We start from the raw sequence: 19,847 nt of genomic DNA on the forward strand, positions 1-19,847 counted from the left end.
GGGGAAGCAGGTGGGAGGCCTCCAGAGGGCCCAGGGAGAGCAGGGACCATTGGAGGGGTCAGCTTCATTTTAACAAACACCCCTGCTGCTTGTTGTGACACAGACTGAAAGGCATGGGGGTGGGGGCAGTTTGCAGGCTATGCAGCAGTCCGGGTGGAGAGGCTTACGGCAGGTTGGAGCATTGAAAGGGGTGGGAAGGGACAGCACTGTGGCTGGATTTTGGAGGCAGATGGAGGAGATTCCCCTACAGAGTGAATGTGGTGGGAGAAGGGGAGCCAGCGGTGACCTGGGGCCTCTGTCCTGACAGCACGGAGGACCGAGACGCCACTGGCTGAGAGGAGAGACTATGGAAGGGAGGGTCAGGCGCAGCAGCACAGCAGGAGCTCTGTCGGGACTAAGTCAGAGCTGAGCTGCCCCTCACAGTCACAGCCCCCAAGGGGCGCCTGAGCTCAGGGACCAGGTGTGACCTGGGAAGTTGGTGAGGGAGCTATCATCCCAGAGATGGGGTTTAAAGTGTGTGTGAGTCAAAAGGAAGAGGTCCAAAGACTGAGCCCTGTGCACCTCAACATTTTAAATTGCACGGGACACATGAAAATTCTAACTACACTCACCAGACATTCTAGCTACATGTAACCCAACATTCTAACTACACCCACCCCAACAATCTAGCTATACTCCGACATTCTAACTCACCCTGACATTCTCACTACACCCACTCCGACATTCTATCTAAAAGCACCCCAACATTCTAACTACACTTACTCCCACATTCAAATACACGCACCCCAACAGTCTAGCTACACTCACCCAGACATTCCAACCACACTCACCCTGGCATTCTAACTACATGCACACTGACACTCTAGCTACATGCACCCCAACATTCTAACTATATGCACCCCAACATTCTAAGTATATTCACCCCAACATTCTAGCTTCATCTACCCTGACAGTCTAGCTACACTCACCCCAACACTTTAGCTACATGCACCCCAACATTCTAACCCTGCAGTTACAATTCTGAGAATTCACTCCAAGGAAGTAGGCAAGTGTGAAAAGACTCCAGTGCATTGTTACCATAGCCCCTAAACTGGAAACTGCATGAATATCCATCCAAAGGAGACTCAGTAAATGGACCTACACCCACAGAGAGGGAGGTCCTGGGAACCTCCGCCATACCCACTCCCAGAGCTGCGTGGCTGTTCAAGGGTCTTAGTGTGCTGGAGTGGGAGGTGAGTAGTAACCACAGAAGGGGCTGATCATTTTAAACACTTACTGCATCAAGCCCTGTAATGAGGCCTTGGTGGAGATTACTTCATCTAATTCTTCATAACATTAGAAACAGACACTTTGTTCGGATTCTCAGTGTACAGATGAGGAAACCGAGGCGTCGATGGCTGAGTAGTTTGCCTGTGGTCGTGTGGCACGAGAAGAGGCAGTGTCCCGAACCCTGCGCTATGAGTTTCTCTGCAGGAACTCCACAATGCCCTGCAGGAGCGGTGGCTTTGCTCTCTCCTTCAGATGCTCTGTGGCATTTGCTTTTTTTTTTAATACCTTTCATTTAATAATCACAAGAACAAAAGTGCCTTCCCCACATGAGGGGGAAGATAAAGGAAGAACAAAGTAAGAGGCACCTGCCCTGCCTTGGAGGCCTGGCCTGCCACCACTTGGGGTCAGTAAAGCATCGGTGCCAGAGCCAGAGGCTGTGTCCCAGGGCCCCCGGGAAGCACCCAGTGGGAGTGGGGCTGGCTTGTTATTCCACCCTTGAGTGTGGAGATGAGAAAACAAGAAGTGACCAGGGGTAGAGAAGAGCTGGACTGGGCAGTACCCAGGGTCTCCCTGAAGAGGAGAGCCGTGGACACAGAGGGTGCCATCCCCCCGGCCCTGCTCCTGGGAGCTGAAAGGGGCCTGTGTGACCGGGGGGAGCCCCAGCCTTCCCTGGCAGCATCTCAGCCTGGATTCACTCCCCGAGAGACACTGTGCAGCCCAGGCTCAGGCCGCATCAGGCAGCAAAGACTCGAAAGCCTTCAAAGTTTTACTACTCAGAGTTTTTACTTCTAAAAGGAAAACTTTTAGAAGGATCGCCTACAGTCAGGTGGCTGCCCCTGAAGGGAAAGCTGGGGGTGGGGGTGAGGAAAGCTGGCATTCCTCACCCTGACATTCTAGCTACACTCACCCCAACATCTCTGGGGCATCTCTGGAGAACCCACGTCAGCTGGGAGACCTTGCCTCTCCCTGCCTTCCCTCCTGGGAAACGCCCTTCCCGGGAGTTGGTCTTGCTGCTGGCATGCTGGGGTTCTGGGGCTTCACTCACTCACTCATTCATTCATTCATTCATTCATTCATTTCTTCCCAGGTTCATCATTGCTAGCACTGAGTATTTTGTTATGCAGAGAGCTCTCAGCAGACATCATCTCATTTCTGTAACAGCCTTTTGACATCAGTTCAAGGGTCCATATTTTACAAAGGGGAGGTGAAACCAAGCAAGGCTAAATATCTTCCTCATGGTCCCCCAGCCTGTAAGTAATGAACCCAGATTCACATTCAAGCCCATCTGATTCCAAAATGTTGCCCCAGCTGGCACTGGGGGGCAGCATCTCCCAGTGGTTAGTGGTCCAGGCCACCAGGCAGCTCTGCCACTTACTGGCTATGTTGTCTTAGGCAAGACTTCAGTGCTCTGTGCCCAGGTCTCCTCATCTGTCAAAGGGAGACAGCCACATTCCTGCCTCCCTGGGGAAGGGGGTGGGCATCAACTAAATGAATACGTGTGCCCAGCATTGAGAACAGAGGTGGCCCCACACGATTGTTGCTGGTGTTCACCGGTCAGATCTTTCACACCGTTCGTCTGCCTCCGTGAGCTTCCGGGCACATATTCAGGGGGTATCGAGGCAATGCAAAGTTGAATAAGCCACAGTCCCTGCCATTGGGGAGCTCATCGTCTAGGTCATTAGAATCACCTGGGAAGCTTTTGAAAAACTCCCAATGCCCAGGCTGCACCCCAAGCCCATTAAATCAGAACCCCTTATTTAGGCTGGGGCTGCAGCATCAGCATTTTAAAGCCCACCAGTGATTCTGGTGGACAGCCCCCTCAGAAAGGGCAGGACCAGCTCTTGAGCCCAGGAGCCCTGGCTCTGGCCCCCAGGGGTCTCCAGGGGGTTTAGTCTGAGTTGGTGTGGGAACTGTCCTTATCAAGGTGCTAGATGAGTTGGGTTTGCGGAGGGATAATTCACATAGAGTAACACCCACCCTTTATATAGTATAGTGCTATGAGTTTGGACAAAAGTCAGGCAACCACCATCATAATCAAGACATAGAGCAGCTGCACCCCCTTGGAAGTTTCCCTGTGCTACCCCTTTGCTGTCACCCCTTCCTCTCCTCACCAGCCCGGACCCTGGCAACCATGGATCTGCTTTCTCACCTGCGGTTTCCATGTATATGGAATCGTGTAGTATGCAGCCTTCCGAGCCTGTCTTCTTTCGCTTAGCATCATGTATTCGAGACTCATCCACGGTCGTACGGATTGGTCTTTGTCCTTTTTCGTTGCTGAGTAGTACTCCCTGTGTGGGTGTACCACCATTTACCTATTTACCAGCTGAAGGATATTTGGATTATTTCCAATTTGGGCAATTAAATGATGCCACCATGAACTATAAGCATTCACATTCAAGTTTTGTGTGAGCATACATTTTTTTAAAGATTTTATTTAGCCCTCAGGGGGAAGGTGGCAGTGCACCTGTGCCTGGGCAGGGGCTGGAGGGGGGGAGCATGGGCGTTTGCCCAGGGGACTCTGTGCTGAGATTGTCTCAAAGTCACAGGGAAAATGGAAAATTCACTGTCACCATTGCCCAGACAGAGTGATTTATGCCTTTGTTCTTTTCTTAAGCTCCCAACTTGACTTCATAGAGTATCTTGCATGGGCTTTTATTCCTGAATCTTGGCTGAACACCTTGAACTTAACCTATTGGCTTCAAAATAGGGAAACCAGCAAGAATATTTGTGCCCTAAAACTGCAGAAAGACTCAGAAATTGGACATGACAGGTATTGGGCAGTGTGTTGCCCGCCTACCTCCTCATCACTGTAATAACCGCATGTACTCCCATTTGGAATAAACATGACGAGTGCCTGCCACTCAGCTCCATTCACACAGTCACAGGGAACTGTGCTAAAAACCAACAGCAGAAGAAACACCAAGAAGAGGCTATTCCAGCATTAAGACATATTCCTATTAGTGAAGTAAACCAAATGTTCTTTTTTATAAGATTTTGTTTATTTGTTTTTAGACAGAGGAGAAGGTAGGGAGAAAGAGATGAGAGAAACATCAATGTGTGATTGCCTCTCACATGTCCCCTTACTGGGGACCTGGCTGGCAACATAGGCATGTGCCCTGAGTAGGAATTGAACCAGCAACCCTTTGGTTCGCAGATCGGTGCTCAATCCACTGAGGCACATCATCCAGGGCCAAATGTTCTTTCTTCAAGCCAAATAACTTTACACCAAAAACTGAATTGTATATAGACTATCCTCAAACATTTATTATTAGTTTTGACACAATGTTTTTTTACCATAATTATTTCTCTTGTTAATACCTGGTATTGAAATATTTTGGAAAATGTCAGAAGATTTTATTTATTTGTTTTTAGAGAGAGGGGAAGGGAAGGAGGAGAGAAACATCAATGTGTATGCAAGAAAAACTTCAATCAGTTGCCTCTCGCACACCCCCAACCTAGCCCTCAACCCAGGCACCTGCCCTGGCCAGGAATCAACTGGCGACCTTTTGGTTTGCAGGGTGCGCCCAACCCATTAAACCACACCGGCCAGGGCATGAGTGCACATTTTCATTTCTCTTGGGTAGATATCTACTATTGGGCTACTAGGTCATATGGTAAGTGTATGATTAACTTTCTCAGAACTGCTGAGCTGTCTTCTGGGGTGGCTGTACCATTTTGCATTCACATCAGCAACAAAGAGCATTCCCATTGCCCATATCCTTGCCAGCAAATTAGTAGCTTATTAGTAAGTGGTTCTAATTTTAACTTTCTCTTGCCTCTCAGAAGATCTCTTTGTCTGCCTCAGTGGTGCTGGTGTGTGCGGCACACGGCAGGCTTCCGGGTGCAGGGGCCTCAGTGTGACTTCTCTTCCCCTGTCCTCCCCTGGGCTCTTATTTTTCAAGCTCTGGGGAGACTGAGCACCTCGCCCCTTTTGTCGCTATGGTTACACCCAGCAGGGTGGGCAGGGTACTCCCCAGCAGGCTTCCAACACTCAGGTCCAGACCAGCACCAGAGTAAGTATGTTCGAACGGAGGCCAGTTGGAGATTGTGCTTCACTTTACAGAAACTGGCTCAAGTAAACTTTCCAGAAACACGTCTACTTTTGTGGAGCAAGGCAAGAAATGCTGGTCTGACTTTTTTTTAAACATTATTTTTAATATATTTAATTTTTTTCATTAAGAGACATCACTTTCTGCCAAAACACATAGTTAAATTTAGCCTATGGTTTCATAAATATTTAGGCCCTAATTCAAACATGATGTAAGTCATTTTAAAATCTATTTGTTGAAAAATCATACTTTATGTTACATAATTAGCTCAAAATAAATTAAACATTTTTATGTTACCTGCTAAATGGTAAAAAAAAAAGCTGTTTTTTGTGCTTTATTATAAATATTAAATGTAGTAATAAAACCTTCTTTAACACATAAAGAAGACACCACTTGCTTGACGGTGTAGCAGAGCGCACAGACCTCAGGTGTGTGGCTCGGGGACTCTTCTCGTGCCCGCCAGCATCGCCGCCACCAGACCGAGACCAGAACATTTCCAGCAGCCAGAGGGTCCCTTGAGCCCCCACAATATCCATTCTTGGTAAAAAATTAGAAAAGCACAAAGGGTAAACTGAAAAATCTCCCTCCCATCCTGCCGTCAGACACCTGGTTTTTTCTCCCGAGTCATTAGCAATGTTTTCTTACAGATACTTTATAAGGAAAGGAGATATGTAGACACACACACCATATGTTATGTTATGTTTTATATTTTCTCCCCTTTTTACACAAAAGGTACTTAACTATGCAATCATTGTATACCTTACCCTTTTTTACTTAATATATCTTAAAACACTAGACTCATTTTAATAATTATCAAATTAATATCTTTACAAAAAAGCTGCCTCTTAACAGAAAACTTGGCTTATAAAAAATCCAAATTTTATTACCAAATAATTCTGTGCTCTGCCTTACAGACGTCTGAGGGTCCTCAGCAGCAAGTTCTGCCACAACATCACAGAATGCAACTCAGTTAGGAAAACGGGACTCATGGAACTTTTGACAGCCCACCCAGCCCAGCATTCTGTGAGATTCTGTCTTATTGGTATTATCTTCTCCTTTTATAGCTCTTGGCAATGACAACATTATAACTCATGAGTTCTAAATGACAGGTGTGAGAGACCAAAAAAAAAGTGACTAAAATTTGGAGCATAAATTGTAGAATTTCTCAAAGTCCTGAGTTACTGGAGTTTCTTAGGTTAGGGTGAATAAAAAGGGAGAGAAGTATTTTGCACTTGCAGGTGGATTAAGCAGTTTTCCTGGGAAATGGGTCAAGAGAATGAACTTCCCCGAAGGGAGGGTAGGCCCTGCCAGAGGGCAGCTGGGAGGGTTGGGCTGGGCTGTGAGTTCCAGGAAGCAGGGAGGCTCAAAGGGTAATCCAAATCAAAGTCCTCAGATGCATCAGCAAGGCCAAAGGGCATACACAGGGCCCTGAACCAGAGACACAGCCAACGCGCAGAGCTTCTGGGCTGGGCTGGGTGAGAATGGAGTTAGAAACAAGTTTGGAGGTGCCAGGTCAGGTCATTGCCAAGAGTAAAGCCAAAGTTCACTGGTCTATGGGTGCATGTGTGGGGCATACTGACTCAGCAAATGTACTTTATACACCATCCATAAGGAGAATTGATGCAATAATGGCCCCTAATAGAATTATCCCCACCCCTGTGTCCTTGCCTCTTTACAATGGACTTTGCTGTTTCTGCTATCACATGGTGGAATCTGTGTCACCTCCTCTTGAGTCTGGGTTGGCTTTGTGACTTGCTTTGACTTATAGGATATGGCAGAAGTGCTATGCAACTTCTGAAGCTGGGCTGTCTTCTGGGATGATTCTATCATCACGTAAAGAAGCCCAGCATGGAAGACCGCAGACAGAGAAAGGCCCAGGCATCTCTACCAACCCGAGCCATCATGGCAGACTGCAGCCACATAAATAAGACAAGCAGGGGAAGCATGCAGCCAACTCACAGACCTGCAAGAAATAATAGATTGTCATGTTAAGTCACTAAATCCAGGGATGGTTTGTTACACAGCAACGGGTAACTGATACATTTCTCTACCTTATAAATTACTGCCTGGTCTACAAAGGGCCTTTCATGTTATGCAAACTCAGAATTGTGAGACCAGAAATTATAAATATCTCATGTGTTAATAATTATATTCTCCAAGAGGGCGAAAAGGTACAGAGAATAAGTAGCATAAATAGTAGGTAGAAGGACTTCTGGCCAAATGGAGGCATAGGTGGATGCACTGTACCTCCACGCACAACCAAGATAGGAACAACAACAATTTAGAGGCAGAATAACACCCATAACTGGCAGAAAATTTATCTGAATGGAATTCAGACAGCCAAGAAGTTGAAATAGACCCGTTCATCCAGACCGGTAGGAGAGGCAGAGACGAGCAGCCATGCGCGGATCGAGGCTCAGAGAACAGGGAGAATTGGGCGCATAAGGCAACTGGGAGCACGCAAGATCGCAGCGGGTGGACCCTGAGTACGCAAGTGGCAGCTGGCAGACCCAGTGAGGCAGCGATTGTGGAGCAGGGCAGAGCGCACAACCCAGGATCCCAGGGAAGGGACTTAGGTCCCATAGAGAATGGAGCTACCGCCATTGTTCCCTCTCAACCCCGCCCTCACATACAACGTCACAATCTAGCGACTGGGGTGCCCAGCCCTGGAGAACACCTAAGGCTCCGCCCCTCATGGTAATAGGAGCAACCAGATAAGAGAGAGAGAGAGAGAGAGAGAGAGAGAGAGATGGTTCAAACAGAAGAACAAATCAGTGCCCCAGAACTCATCCTTTTGAGCAACCAAGAAATAGCTAACCTATCATATGCACATGCACAGTTCAAAACACTGGTGATCAGGAAGCTCACAGAACTGGTTGATTTTGGTCACAAACTAGATGAAAAAATGCAGGTTACCATAAAAGAAATGAAGGAAAATGCAAAGGGAACCAATAGTGATGGGAAGGAAACTGGGACTCAAAACAATAGAGTGGACCAGAAGGAAGAAAGAAACAACCAAACAGGAAAGAATGGAGAAATAAGAATTCAAAAAAACGAGGAGAAGCTTAAGAACCTCCAGGACATCTTTAAGCGTTCAAACATCCAAATTGTAGGGGTACCAGAAGGGGAAGAGGTAAAGCAACAGATTGAAAATGTATCTGAACAAATAATAAAGGAGACTTCCCCATTCTGGCAAAGGAAATAGACCTCCAGGAAGTCCAGGAAGCTCAGAGAGTCCCAAAAAAGCTGGACCCAAGAAAAAACACACCAAGGCACATCATAATTACATTAGCCAAGGTAAAAATGAAGGAGAGAATCCTAGAAGCAGCAAGAGATAAGGGGACAGTAACCTACAAAGGAGTTCCCATTAGACTGTCAGGTGATTTCTCAAAAGAGACCATACAGGCAAAAAGGGGCTAGAAAAAAGTATTCCAAGTCATGAAAGACAAGGACCTATATCCCAGATTAATCTATCCAGCAAAGCTTTCATTTAGAATGGAAGGGCAGATAAAGTGCTTCCCAGATAAGGTCAAGTTAAAGGAGTTTATCATCACCAAGCCCTTATTTTATGAAATGTTAAAGGGACTTATCTAGGAAAAGAAGATTAAAAAAAACATGCATAGTAAAAGGACAGCAAACTCACAATTATTAACAACCACACCTAAAGCAATACCAAAAGAAATTAAGCAATCAACTAGAACAGGAACAGAACCACAGAAATGGAGATCACATGGAGGGTTAGCAACAGGGGAGTGGGAGGAGGAGAGAGGGGGAAAAGGTACAGAGAATAAGTAGCATAGATTGTAGGTAGAAAATAGACAGGGGGAGAAAGAATAGTATGAGAAACGTAGAAGCTAAAGAACTTATAAGTGTGACACATGGACATGAACTAAAGGCGGGGGAAGTGGGTGGGAGAGGGTGTACAGGGTGGAGGGGAGTGAAGGGGGGAAATGGGACAACTGTAACAGCATAATCAATAAAATATATTTAAAAAACTAAAAAAAATAGTAGGTATAAAATGGACAGGGGGAGGTTAAGAATAGTATAGGAAACAGAAAGGCCAAAGAACTTATATGTATGACCCATGGACATGAACTAAAGGGGGGGAATATGGGTAGGAGGGGGTGTACAGGGTGGAGGGGAGTGAAGGGGGGAAAAGAAATGGGACAACTGTAATAGCATAATCAATAAAACATATTTTTTAAAAAATTATATTCTCCAGAACCCTATCATATGTACTAATTTAATTGTCATAACAATACAGTGAGGACAAAGAAGAGGGAATGTGGCATATTTCCCTTAAATGTATGAGAGAGATAGGGGACTGCCCCCTAACTGCTCAGCAAGTCAGTAGGAATGCTATTAAGATCTGAATTGTATGACCCCAAATTCATAGTTGAAGCCCTGAGTCCGTTGCTGTATTTGGAGATAGGGCCCTGAAAGAGATCATTAAGGTTAAGTGAGGCCAGAAGAGTAGGCGCTGATCTAAGAGGCCGTGCCCGGGTGAAAGGCCGTGTGAGGACACAACAAGAAAGCATCTGTCTACAAGCCAAGGTGAGAGGCCTCGGGAGAAAGCGCACCTGTTCACACCTGGACTTCCAGGCTCCAGAACAATGAGAAAATAAGTTTTTGTTGTGTAAGACACCCAGTTTCTGGCACTTTGTCGTGGGCAGCAAGCAAATGGAGGTGTAGATCTATCAAATTTAGGTCTTCTACTTTTTTAGAAGGAATTCTCTTAAGACACCGAGATACATTTCTTGCATAACAAATTGGCAAAGAGTTTTGAAAGATAAACTTGGTAGTAGTAAGAATGTGGAGATATAGACTTTCTCAATCACCACTGGGGAGAGTCTAAATTGGCACAACTTTCTAGAGGGAATTGCTAATAGAAATCAAAGGTCTTCAAATGTACTTACCATCAGTTTTTCACAACAGCAAAATACTGGAAATGACTTGGGCAAGTTATAATTTCTAAAGATGGAGGCACTACTATATCCTATTGCCCCTGCTCTTCTTACAATGTGATGTCGGCACTCCTCCACTGAGAGGGGCACCTATTCCCTCCCCTTGAACCTGGACAGACCTTTGTCATTGCCACAAGCAAGAGAAGCCAAGGCATGTGACTTCCAAGGCCAGTCTCTACTTTGGCCTCTCGGATAACTCACACCATGAAATCCTGCGTCCGGGTGGCGAGGCCATCTAGGCAGCTCTGCGGAGAGATCTGTGCGTGTGGAACTGAGGTTCCCGCCCACAGCCAGCCCCCCCGTGGCCCTCAACGGGCGAGGAGCCTCAGAACCTGGCCCTGCAGCCCCAGATGGCCGCAGCCCTTAGAGACCCCAGGAGAGAGCTGCCCCGCCAACTCCCTCTCAAGTTTCTGACCAATGGAAACAGATACATTTTTATTGTTGTTTCATGTCATTACATTCTGAGGTAAGGTGTCACACAGCCACATACAATTAACATACAACCTATATGCCCATCAATAGGAAACTATTTAAATATATTACAGTATGTGATTATAATGAAATACTGTGCAGCTGTTTAAAAAAGTGAAGTTCTTTATGTGCTGACATGAAGGGGAAAATGCCAAGTGCACAGTAGTATATAGAGGGTTGACTACCATTTGTGAAAAAAGTGTGTGTATACACAGTCATTTATATGTACAAATGCATAGTTACAGAGAATACATGCACTCTACATATTATATATACACAAAACATCTGTGGGAAGAACTTAAGACGTTGGTAATAGTGATTCCCTCTGGGGAGGAGATCAGAGGTGGAGAGATGCCTTTTAAATTTTGAACCTTGGGAAATAAAGTTCAAAAGTTTTAACTATCGATTTCTCTTCAATTCAAATATTTTACTCCTAGATATGTATACTTAGTAAGCAATCATGACAAAGATTTAGCTATGCGAAGTTATGCAATGGCACGGTATAATCTTATCTGTAACGTGAATGTGACCATGTGAGTGCAGAAGGCGATGCAGGGTAGGACACACGGAGAAACACAGAGAGATGCAGAAACCAAATGTTAGCAGTGCTTATCTCTGCCTGGTCAGATTATCTTCCTTTTTGTTTTCTTCTGCTCTGTGTTTTCAACCATAAATGGGGTACTTTTGTAAAAACACAACTGCTAAAAGTTGGTCCCTTTTTAAAAAGTTTCATGGATGATCCTGTAGACAGCAGCCCCAGGTAGAGAATTTGAAACTTTGTTTTTAGAGACAGCAGTGTTTCAAGGACAAAGATAACCAGACCCACGCTGTTGGGTTCAGGGGGCTGCTCGCCCAGCCTTTCGGTCACAGCCCGCTGGCCGTGGGGGCCATATCCAGAGGCTGCATCCCCGAACCATCCCAGTCAAAACTGGGAGGCAGGGAGGCTCCCGGATGTCCACGGGAAGAGGGCGAGCTCTGAGCGGTGGTCCGGTGGTCCGGGACCAGCCTCCAACCTGCGCTCCCAAAGCGGGCACACCGCCTTCCCCTCCACTGCAGGTTAAGGGCCAGCAAACATGGGCTCGACTGTGTTCCCCAAAATCCATGTGTTGACACCCCTAGTCCCTCAGAATGTGACTGTATTTGGAGACAGGGCCTTTAGAGAGGTCACTAAGGTGAAATGAGGTCAGAAGGTAGGCCTTAATCCGGTGCGTCCTCATGAGAAGAGGAAGTTCGGGCACAGACACAGGGGAAAGGCCACAGGGAGGCAACGAGGAGAGAGGTCTCAAAAGGACCAACCTTGCCATGACCTTGCTCTCAGACTTCCAGCCTCCAGGACTGGGAGAAAATAAATTTCTGCTGTTTTAGCCACCCAGATGGTGGCGCTCTGATACGGCAGCCTGAACCAACGAATATACCAAGTTTCCCAGAGATACACTTTCACACACAATTGAGAAAGCGTCCGTTGTCCACAGCAAAGGCTGTTATCTTCTGCGACGGCTCTGAAATGCGGAGCTGATGGTGATTGTGGAGCCCTTGGGTGCCCTTATCCCTGCCACCACGACGGGCTGTCAGTCAGCACCCGGACCCTCCCCACAGGCTGAGCAGTAACCCCATCACCCATCCAGTGGGAGGTGCCCAGACTCCACAGGTGATGTGGCCTCCAGCTCTCTGTTGAGACTGTAGCCAGGCCCTGAGGCCCCTGGCTGGTCTTTCCAGCCCCCTCTTTAGGGGCCATCTGGGACCCTGTCACTCTTCTCAGAGGGGCCCCGCCTGCCTCTCAGACCACCCCCATCTCTATCCCCATAGCTCCTGGCTGCTCTGCTTCACCCCACTCTACCTACAGACTCAAAAATGGCTGTTGGTCTGGAGGACGTTCCTTGTCTCCACAGCCCAGGGCTGCCCTTTGTGGGGCTGCAAGACCCTGGACACTCTCACTCTCAGAGACCACCTCCCTCAAACACATTCAGAAGAACCCACACACCTCATCACATACAATTTACATGAACTATAGCGGTTGAGTTGCAATTGTCTAGTCAACGTTGCATGGACTTTGAACTGTTCACCTTTACAACAGCACACTTTTCTAATGTTGGAGCTGCCCATGATGCCCACTCTGGCTCAGGTGTTTCCATGGGTGTCTGAAAAGCTGGCTGACTCCAGGCACTGCAGCCGAGGACTCATCTGCGGGTCCTCCCCAGGGCCCCTTCCAAGGAGGTCTGGTGTGCACTGGGTGTGCCTGACCCAAGGGGAGCCCACCAAGCACCCAGGGACCAGTTGCAGTACCCTAATCCCCTGTAAGTGCCAGAGGGGACCCTATGGCAGAACTGTGCCCCCCCCCCCCACAAACTTGCCCCTCGGCCAGGCCACACCTTCTCTTGCTTCTAGCAGATTTCCCACTAGGCCAGAGAAGCCCTGGGCCAGGAGGTCCTTATCCATCACAGAATCCAAACCTCCTCCCCATGACAGAGATGAGGACACTGGGGTCCAAAGAAAGGAGGGTCCCCTTCAGGAGCACCCATGCATTTTTGTGGAATGTGAATGCAGGACTCTGTACTAGGTTGAGACTGAGACTTTGAGATTGCTCAGAAGGAAGCGGTGAGGCAGAGTGTTTCCACGCTTCTCTGACCACTGACAGTCCCACGTGTACTGCACCCCAGGCCAGTGGACTTCTTCCGGCCCCACTGTCTCTGTAACATCCCCTGCCCCAGACCTTGGGGAGGGCTGGAGGTTTGCTCCAGGTGCTGAGTGTCCAGGGTTGCCAGATACAAAACAGGATGTCCAGTTAAATTTGAATTTCAGATAAACAATTTTTTTTTAGTATAAGGATATCCTAAATGTTGCTTTCTGCAATTCAACTTTAACTGGGTGTCCTGTGTGTTTATTTCCGAGCCCGGCCACACTCCTGGTGTCCCCTGTCCCCTTCACCCTGCAGCTGCGAGGTTTCCTGCCACCTCATCAGTGCATGAGTCACAGCTGTGGACCTCTAGGCAAATGTTTTGAACGGAACAGCATCGTGGCTTAGGGAAATCCCCCTACGGTCCCCATTCGCATGTGTTGGCAAAGCAGAAGCCCTAAAACAATGCCCGTGAAAGGAAAACAGAAGAGGTGAGGGGAGTCCCTAACCCCTTGGAGTGGCTTTGGCTTGCCCGCTCCCCGCCTCCCAGGGAAGTACAGCTGTTTTGAGATTGTGGGGATATCGAGACCAGACCTTCCCAACCCCTCCTCTGAGAGGCAGATATTCCTCCCTCCCTGCCTTTCTGAGAAAGAGTCTATTGAGAAGAAGGGGCTGGTAGGCTGTGTGAGCCGGGCAGGGTGCTGGACCTGGGGGTGACGACCACGTCTTCATCATGGCCCCATTGTGGCGGTTAGAGGGAAACCGATGCCAGATGCTGGGCAAGGAGCCTGGTGCACTCTAAGTGCTTACTGTCATCAGCAACCGCTGTTGCAGTGTGAGGGCTTTCTCTTCATCGCCAAACCGGTAGGTCTTCTTGAGAAGGCATTCTCTCAGTTCTCCAGGCTCCCAAAACTTGTCCTCAAGAAGCTTTGGGCTTCCAAAATGGTCATGTCGCCTGGACGAGAACCTACACGAAGCCAGCGTCACCTGTCACTTCCTCGTCTGGGTTAGATTTTCAGTTGCCCAGCAGAGCCCTGAGGAGCAGCACTCAGAAGACGTTGGCTTTGCAGGCTGAGGAAGCACGTTTTCCACCCGGGGTGTCTCTGAGAGCCGGAAGACCACGACAAGCGAGGGGGCCGTTGGTGGGGTTGGTATGTCCCTGGGTGTGGGAAAGGGCCCGCAAAACGCACACGTCTCATTTCCTCTTCTGGAATGCCCACGATGGGACTGGGCTTTGGTTGGAACTGAGGTGGGGAAGCCCCCGAGGTCGCAGCTTTCCCCCCAACACCTGGCTCTGCCAAGGGCCCTGGGGTTGGGACAGTCCAGCTTCTTAGAAAGAAACTGAAAGCCCTTAGGAGAAACTCCACCACTTCCCCTTCCTCAATAAGAGGAACTTGGAGTTGCCCTTACAGGAAAGTCTTGGTGGGGCTTCTCGGAAACAGCCACCACTGCTCTACTGAGGAAAACCACAGGCCGGAGGCCAGTCCAGGGGCCAGGGTGGTGGAGAACCGGCCATAGACAGAGAGCCACGGCCTCCAGCCCAGCTCGCAGATGCAGACGGAGCTGTGAAGCTGCCAACGTTTTCTCTTCAGTACCACTCACCACCTCCTCTTGGGAAGTCTTCATGCACTCCCCTCCCTCTCAGCTGCCCGGGGCGCCCTCCCTCCTCCTCCACCACTCCTTCGCCAGGATCATCCTTGTGTCAGTGTCTACACCCCTCACTCTGTTCACCGTCCTCCAGTTCTCACCCATCCAGCCCCCAACCCCTAGAGAGGCACCGACCCCCCAGTAAGCACAGGGAGCTATGTTTTGGAATAGGCCCCATCCTCTGAGCTGTCTCAGATGACCTGGAAAGTTGGAAAGAGGGCACCTTCTGGCCACCCAGAGATGCCTGATGTAATGGTGACTGTTGTGTGCCTCATTTCTAGACTGGACACAGGCTTGCTTCTCTCTAGAGACTGGGGGGATGGCTCTCCCCATCCTAGACACAACCATGGGCAGCTGCTGCAGCAAAGGAAAATAACGCACAGGGAAAAATGACATGCAAGGTTAACCCCAGAAGGGGCTGAGACACTCCAGTCCCAAGCCTTAGTACAAATGTGTCAGTGTGGCGTGCACTAGGATCTGGCCATGGCACTCCTCTGCTAAAAACCTTCCATGGCTCCCTACTGCCTTCAGGGACTCTGCTGTCTGTGTATAAGACCCACTGCAGCAAGTCCCAGACCTCCTCTCCAGCTCCCCCTCTGGGCTTTGCTCTGAGGAGCCTCTGCCTCCTTCACCCAGCCATTTCTTGCTCACATAAGATCCAGTGGGGCATGGATTTGCTGGAGGGTCTTTCCTGCTCCCACTCTCAGTCCAGGTGGGTTTGGGGCTGCCTCCATGAGCTCACTGGGTGCATCCCTCACCAGGTGCATCTCTGACCCACATCACCTTGTGATTGCCTAGTCTCCTGACCATCACTCGGCATTTAGGTCCCCCAGGGGCAGCAACTGTGGGCTTGACATATCTTAATGAACATTGATGAGAGAATGAGTGAATTTAGTTCCATCTGCCAGGCGGTGTGGCCAAGAGCCCCACGTGTCCACAGGCCCAGACATCCACGTGTGGATGTGTAGGCCCATGTGCAGTGGGAGGAGACACGTGCAAGGCTGCCATGGTGTTCTGAGATGTGTCTGTGGGTGCCTGTGTTTACCCACCAGCATCACTGACAATTTTGGACAGCAGGTGGCGCTGCACCCCTCCTCTGTGGTATTTGTCCATCCTGATGGACTGCTGTCATCACTGGAGGGTCCGCCAGCACACAGAGCTTGCCTCCCGCCCACAGAGGGATGGGGCTCCCTGGGTCTCATAGGGAATCAGTCTGCTTTTCCGACTGAGCAGCCAGGGCACTGACCCCACAGCACCCAGACCTCAGTTCACCCTGTGTCCATGGCACTCCCTATGCTCACCCCCAACTGGAGGCCACAGGAGACCTTGATGTCCAGGCAGCTGTAAAGCACAGGAGTTAAAACAAAAGCATGTGCTCAGAGTTCCAGCTCTGCCTCTGCCCGGCTGTGTGACCCTGAGCAAATCCCTTAACCTCTCTGAGCTCATTTCTATGTCTATCACACAGGGGTCATGCAATCTGTAAAAAGAAACAACCATGTCCAACATGGACCACAGTAAGGCTGTACCCTAGGGCAGTGGTCCTCAAACTGTAGCCCTGGAGGATTCATTAAAAGACAGATTGCTGGGTCCCACCTCCAGAATTTCAGATTCCGGGGGTGGAGGTCTGTGAATTTGCATTTCTACCAAGTTCCCCTGGTGCTGATGCTGCCTGGGGACCACGCTCAGAAAACCGCTGGTTATGGGATGCTTATAGTCAGTCATCAGGGGAGACACACAAGGTTAAACACCCGGCACAAAAGGAGCAGGCTTCCCAGGAGATGTAATGGAAGCAGAGGCAGTGGAGGGTAGACACTGAGGGCTGTGGAGGCCCAAGGAGGGGTACACCCCCCCTCCCGTGGCCTGAGGAGAAAGAGGGGCCTCAGCTCTCTCCCGCTAGAACTTTCAGCCCTGCCCCCTGGGCAGCCCTGGGGGAGGAGGTGAGCCCAGCCCAGCGCTGGCTGGCAGGGCACCAGGCCTGCCTCCCTCCACGTGGCCGCTGCCTTTCCCTGGAAGGGATGGGTCTCTGGTTTTCCTTTCTGGCTTGGCCTCTGCTGTGCTTCCTCAGCTTCTGGGAACTCACATTTACTTTCTCTTTCTTTTTTTTAATCAAATTATCGTAAGGGTAATGCACATTCATCTTAAAGCATTAATACCACGCATCAAAGTATAAAGACGAAAATAAAAATAGCAATCCAAGAGTCAGGCCCTCGGAGGTAATCACTGTCTGTTTCTTCCCTCGTGTACGTGTCTCCTGTGCAATATTGCATCCACTTGACATGGTAGCATGCGTGTTGTCCTTTGACATTAAAACTCTGAGGATGCACATAGATTTGGGGGTAGTGTGACTGCTAAATGAAGGTCTTTTTCTTTTTATTTTAAAGATTTTATTTATTTATTTTTAGAGAGAGGAGAGAGGGAGAGAAACATCAGTGTGTAGTTGCCTCTCACACTCCCCCAACTGGGGGCCCGGCCTGCAACCCAGGTGCGTGCCCTGACTGGGAATCGAACCGGTGACCCTTCATGCCAGCACTCAGTTCACTGAGCCACGCCCAGTCAGGGCTATGTTTATTGATTTTAAAGAGAGAGGAAGGGAGAGAGAGAGAGAGAGAGAGAAAGATCAATGTGAGAGAGAAACATTGACCAGGTGCCTCCTGCATGCACCTAAGCCAGGGAACAAAGCTGAAACTTAAGCATGTGCACTGACTAGGAATCGAACCCAAAACCTTTTGGCATATGAGACTATGCTCCAAACAGATGAGCCAACCGGCCATGACTACACAGCGGGTCTCGATGCAGGAAGGCCCGTCTGCATTTCAGGTGACTTCCCCAGGGGAGCTTCTTAGACAGAGACTCACTGGGTCAAAGGATATAAAAAGTAAACACTTAGGGAAATAGTAACAAAAAGTGTAAGATCCATACACGGAGAACTTCAGAACAATGTTTTTAAGGGAACTGAATAAATGAAAAAAACGTACCGTGTTCATAGATTGGAAAACTCAGTATTTTTAAGTGGTAATTGTATCTAAATTGATCGATAGATTTAAACACAATTCTTAATCAAAATTCAAACAGGACTGTTTTTGTAGAAATTAGCAAGTTAATATGGATGGTGTCAGATGGGTACTAGACTTATCAGGGCGATCACTTCCTAAGGTATATAAATGTCTAACTACTATGTTGTACACCTGAAACGAATATAATATTATGTTAACTGTAACTGAAAAAATGTTTGATTTTTTAAATCCTAAAATGTATGTGAAAATGCAAAAGACCTAGAATAGCCAACATAAAAAAATTGAAGGATTCACATTACCTTATTTCAAAATGTACTACCAAAAACAGTGACGAAGAAAGTGTGATAATGGTATGAGGACAGACATGTTGATCAATGGGACAGAATAAAGACTGCAGAGATATTTATTTTAAAAAGACTCCATACATATGAACAAAGTGCTTCCCGAAAAAGCCGTGTGGTTCAGAGTCCCACCCAGGGCGGAGAGGTCCCAGCCGCTGCCGGGCCCAGTTCGTGACATTTGGGATGAACCAGGAGGCGGAGGCAGCATGGACTGGACGGCAGGGCGGCCGGCACTCTCCGAGCGCCTCGCATCCCTGGGCAGTCGTGCCCCTGCCGCTCTCCAGGCTGGATGTGACCTGAGCAGAGCTGCCCTCGTTCTCGCAGCCAAGGTCATCTTGACCCCTCGCTTTCCCTCATGACTCCTGTCCAGTCTGCCTTCCAATGCTGCTGGGCTCCCTGCAAACACATCTCAGACGTGACCACTCCTCCAGCACCAGCCTGGCCCATCTCTGCTTGGGAGACTCAGCAGCCCCTCCTCATCTCCCTGCCTCTCCCATTCCTTACCCCATGCCAGTCTGTTCTCCACGGTAGCCAGAGAGAGTCTTTTTTAAACACAGGTGAAGTTAGTCCCCAGCTCAAAACCCTCTGATGGCTCCCATCCCACTGGGGTGGGGTGGGGTGGGGGGAAAGGCTTCACTGACTGGCAAGGCCGTTAGGACACATGCCCCACCCCTGCCATTACCTTCCTGATCCCACTCTCTACCACTCCCTCCCTCACCTACTCAGCTTCCCAGCCCTCCTCAGATCGTCCAGGTACACTCCTGCCTCCTGAACCTTGGTTTTGTCATCTATAAAATGGGCATGATGATACCTGTGCTGCTAGCATTGCAGGGCTCTCGTGAGGATTAAATGACAAATATGTCAGCAAAGCACAAAGACAACTCTGCTCAAGCTGCAGCTTCTGCACGAGGCTCTACCCAAAACTCACCCTCACCCACCCCCACTCCCTTCTCTGAGCACCCCTAGACTGTGCGTCCTCGAATCAGAGGTTAGGCCTCATCATCACTGCATCCATCCATCGGGATCTGTGCCTGGCAGCTGGGCAGTGCCCCTTGGACACCTGATGACTGATAAACAAATCTATTTGTTAAAAGCTGTAGATGGTTACTATGGTACGAATAAATAAGGGTGGGGAATTCAGAGAGGGACAGAGGGCTGGAATAAGGCAACACAGTTAGGGGCTCTTTGGGTTCTGGGGCAGAAGGGCCTGTGGGGGGCTTGAGGGCACTGACCTGAGGCACAGGGAGGGAGAAATGAAGGACCGGCTGCGTTCACTCTGGGACAGCACCTGCCAGCTTCCTCCCCGACGTCGGCTGCATCAGCCATGTCTTCTGGGCTGCGGGTGGAGGCCTGGCTACCCACCTGCATTCCTTGCTGTGTCTACCCATGATCTCATCCCAGCCCCGTAGTTGCCCCGGGGGCAGGAGGCTTTGCAGCACCCTGCCGGTGAGGAAATGGAGACTCACAGAAATTGACGC

The sequence above is a fragment of the Phyllostomus hastatus genome, unplaced genomic scaffold (assembly GCF_019186645.2).
Source record: "Phyllostomus hastatus isolate PE091 unplaced genomic scaffold, TTU_PhHast_1.1 phas_contig_40, whole genome shotgun sequence".
NCBI lineage: Eukaryota > Metazoa > Chordata > Mammalia > Chiroptera > Phyllostomidae > Phyllostomus > Phyllostomus hastatus.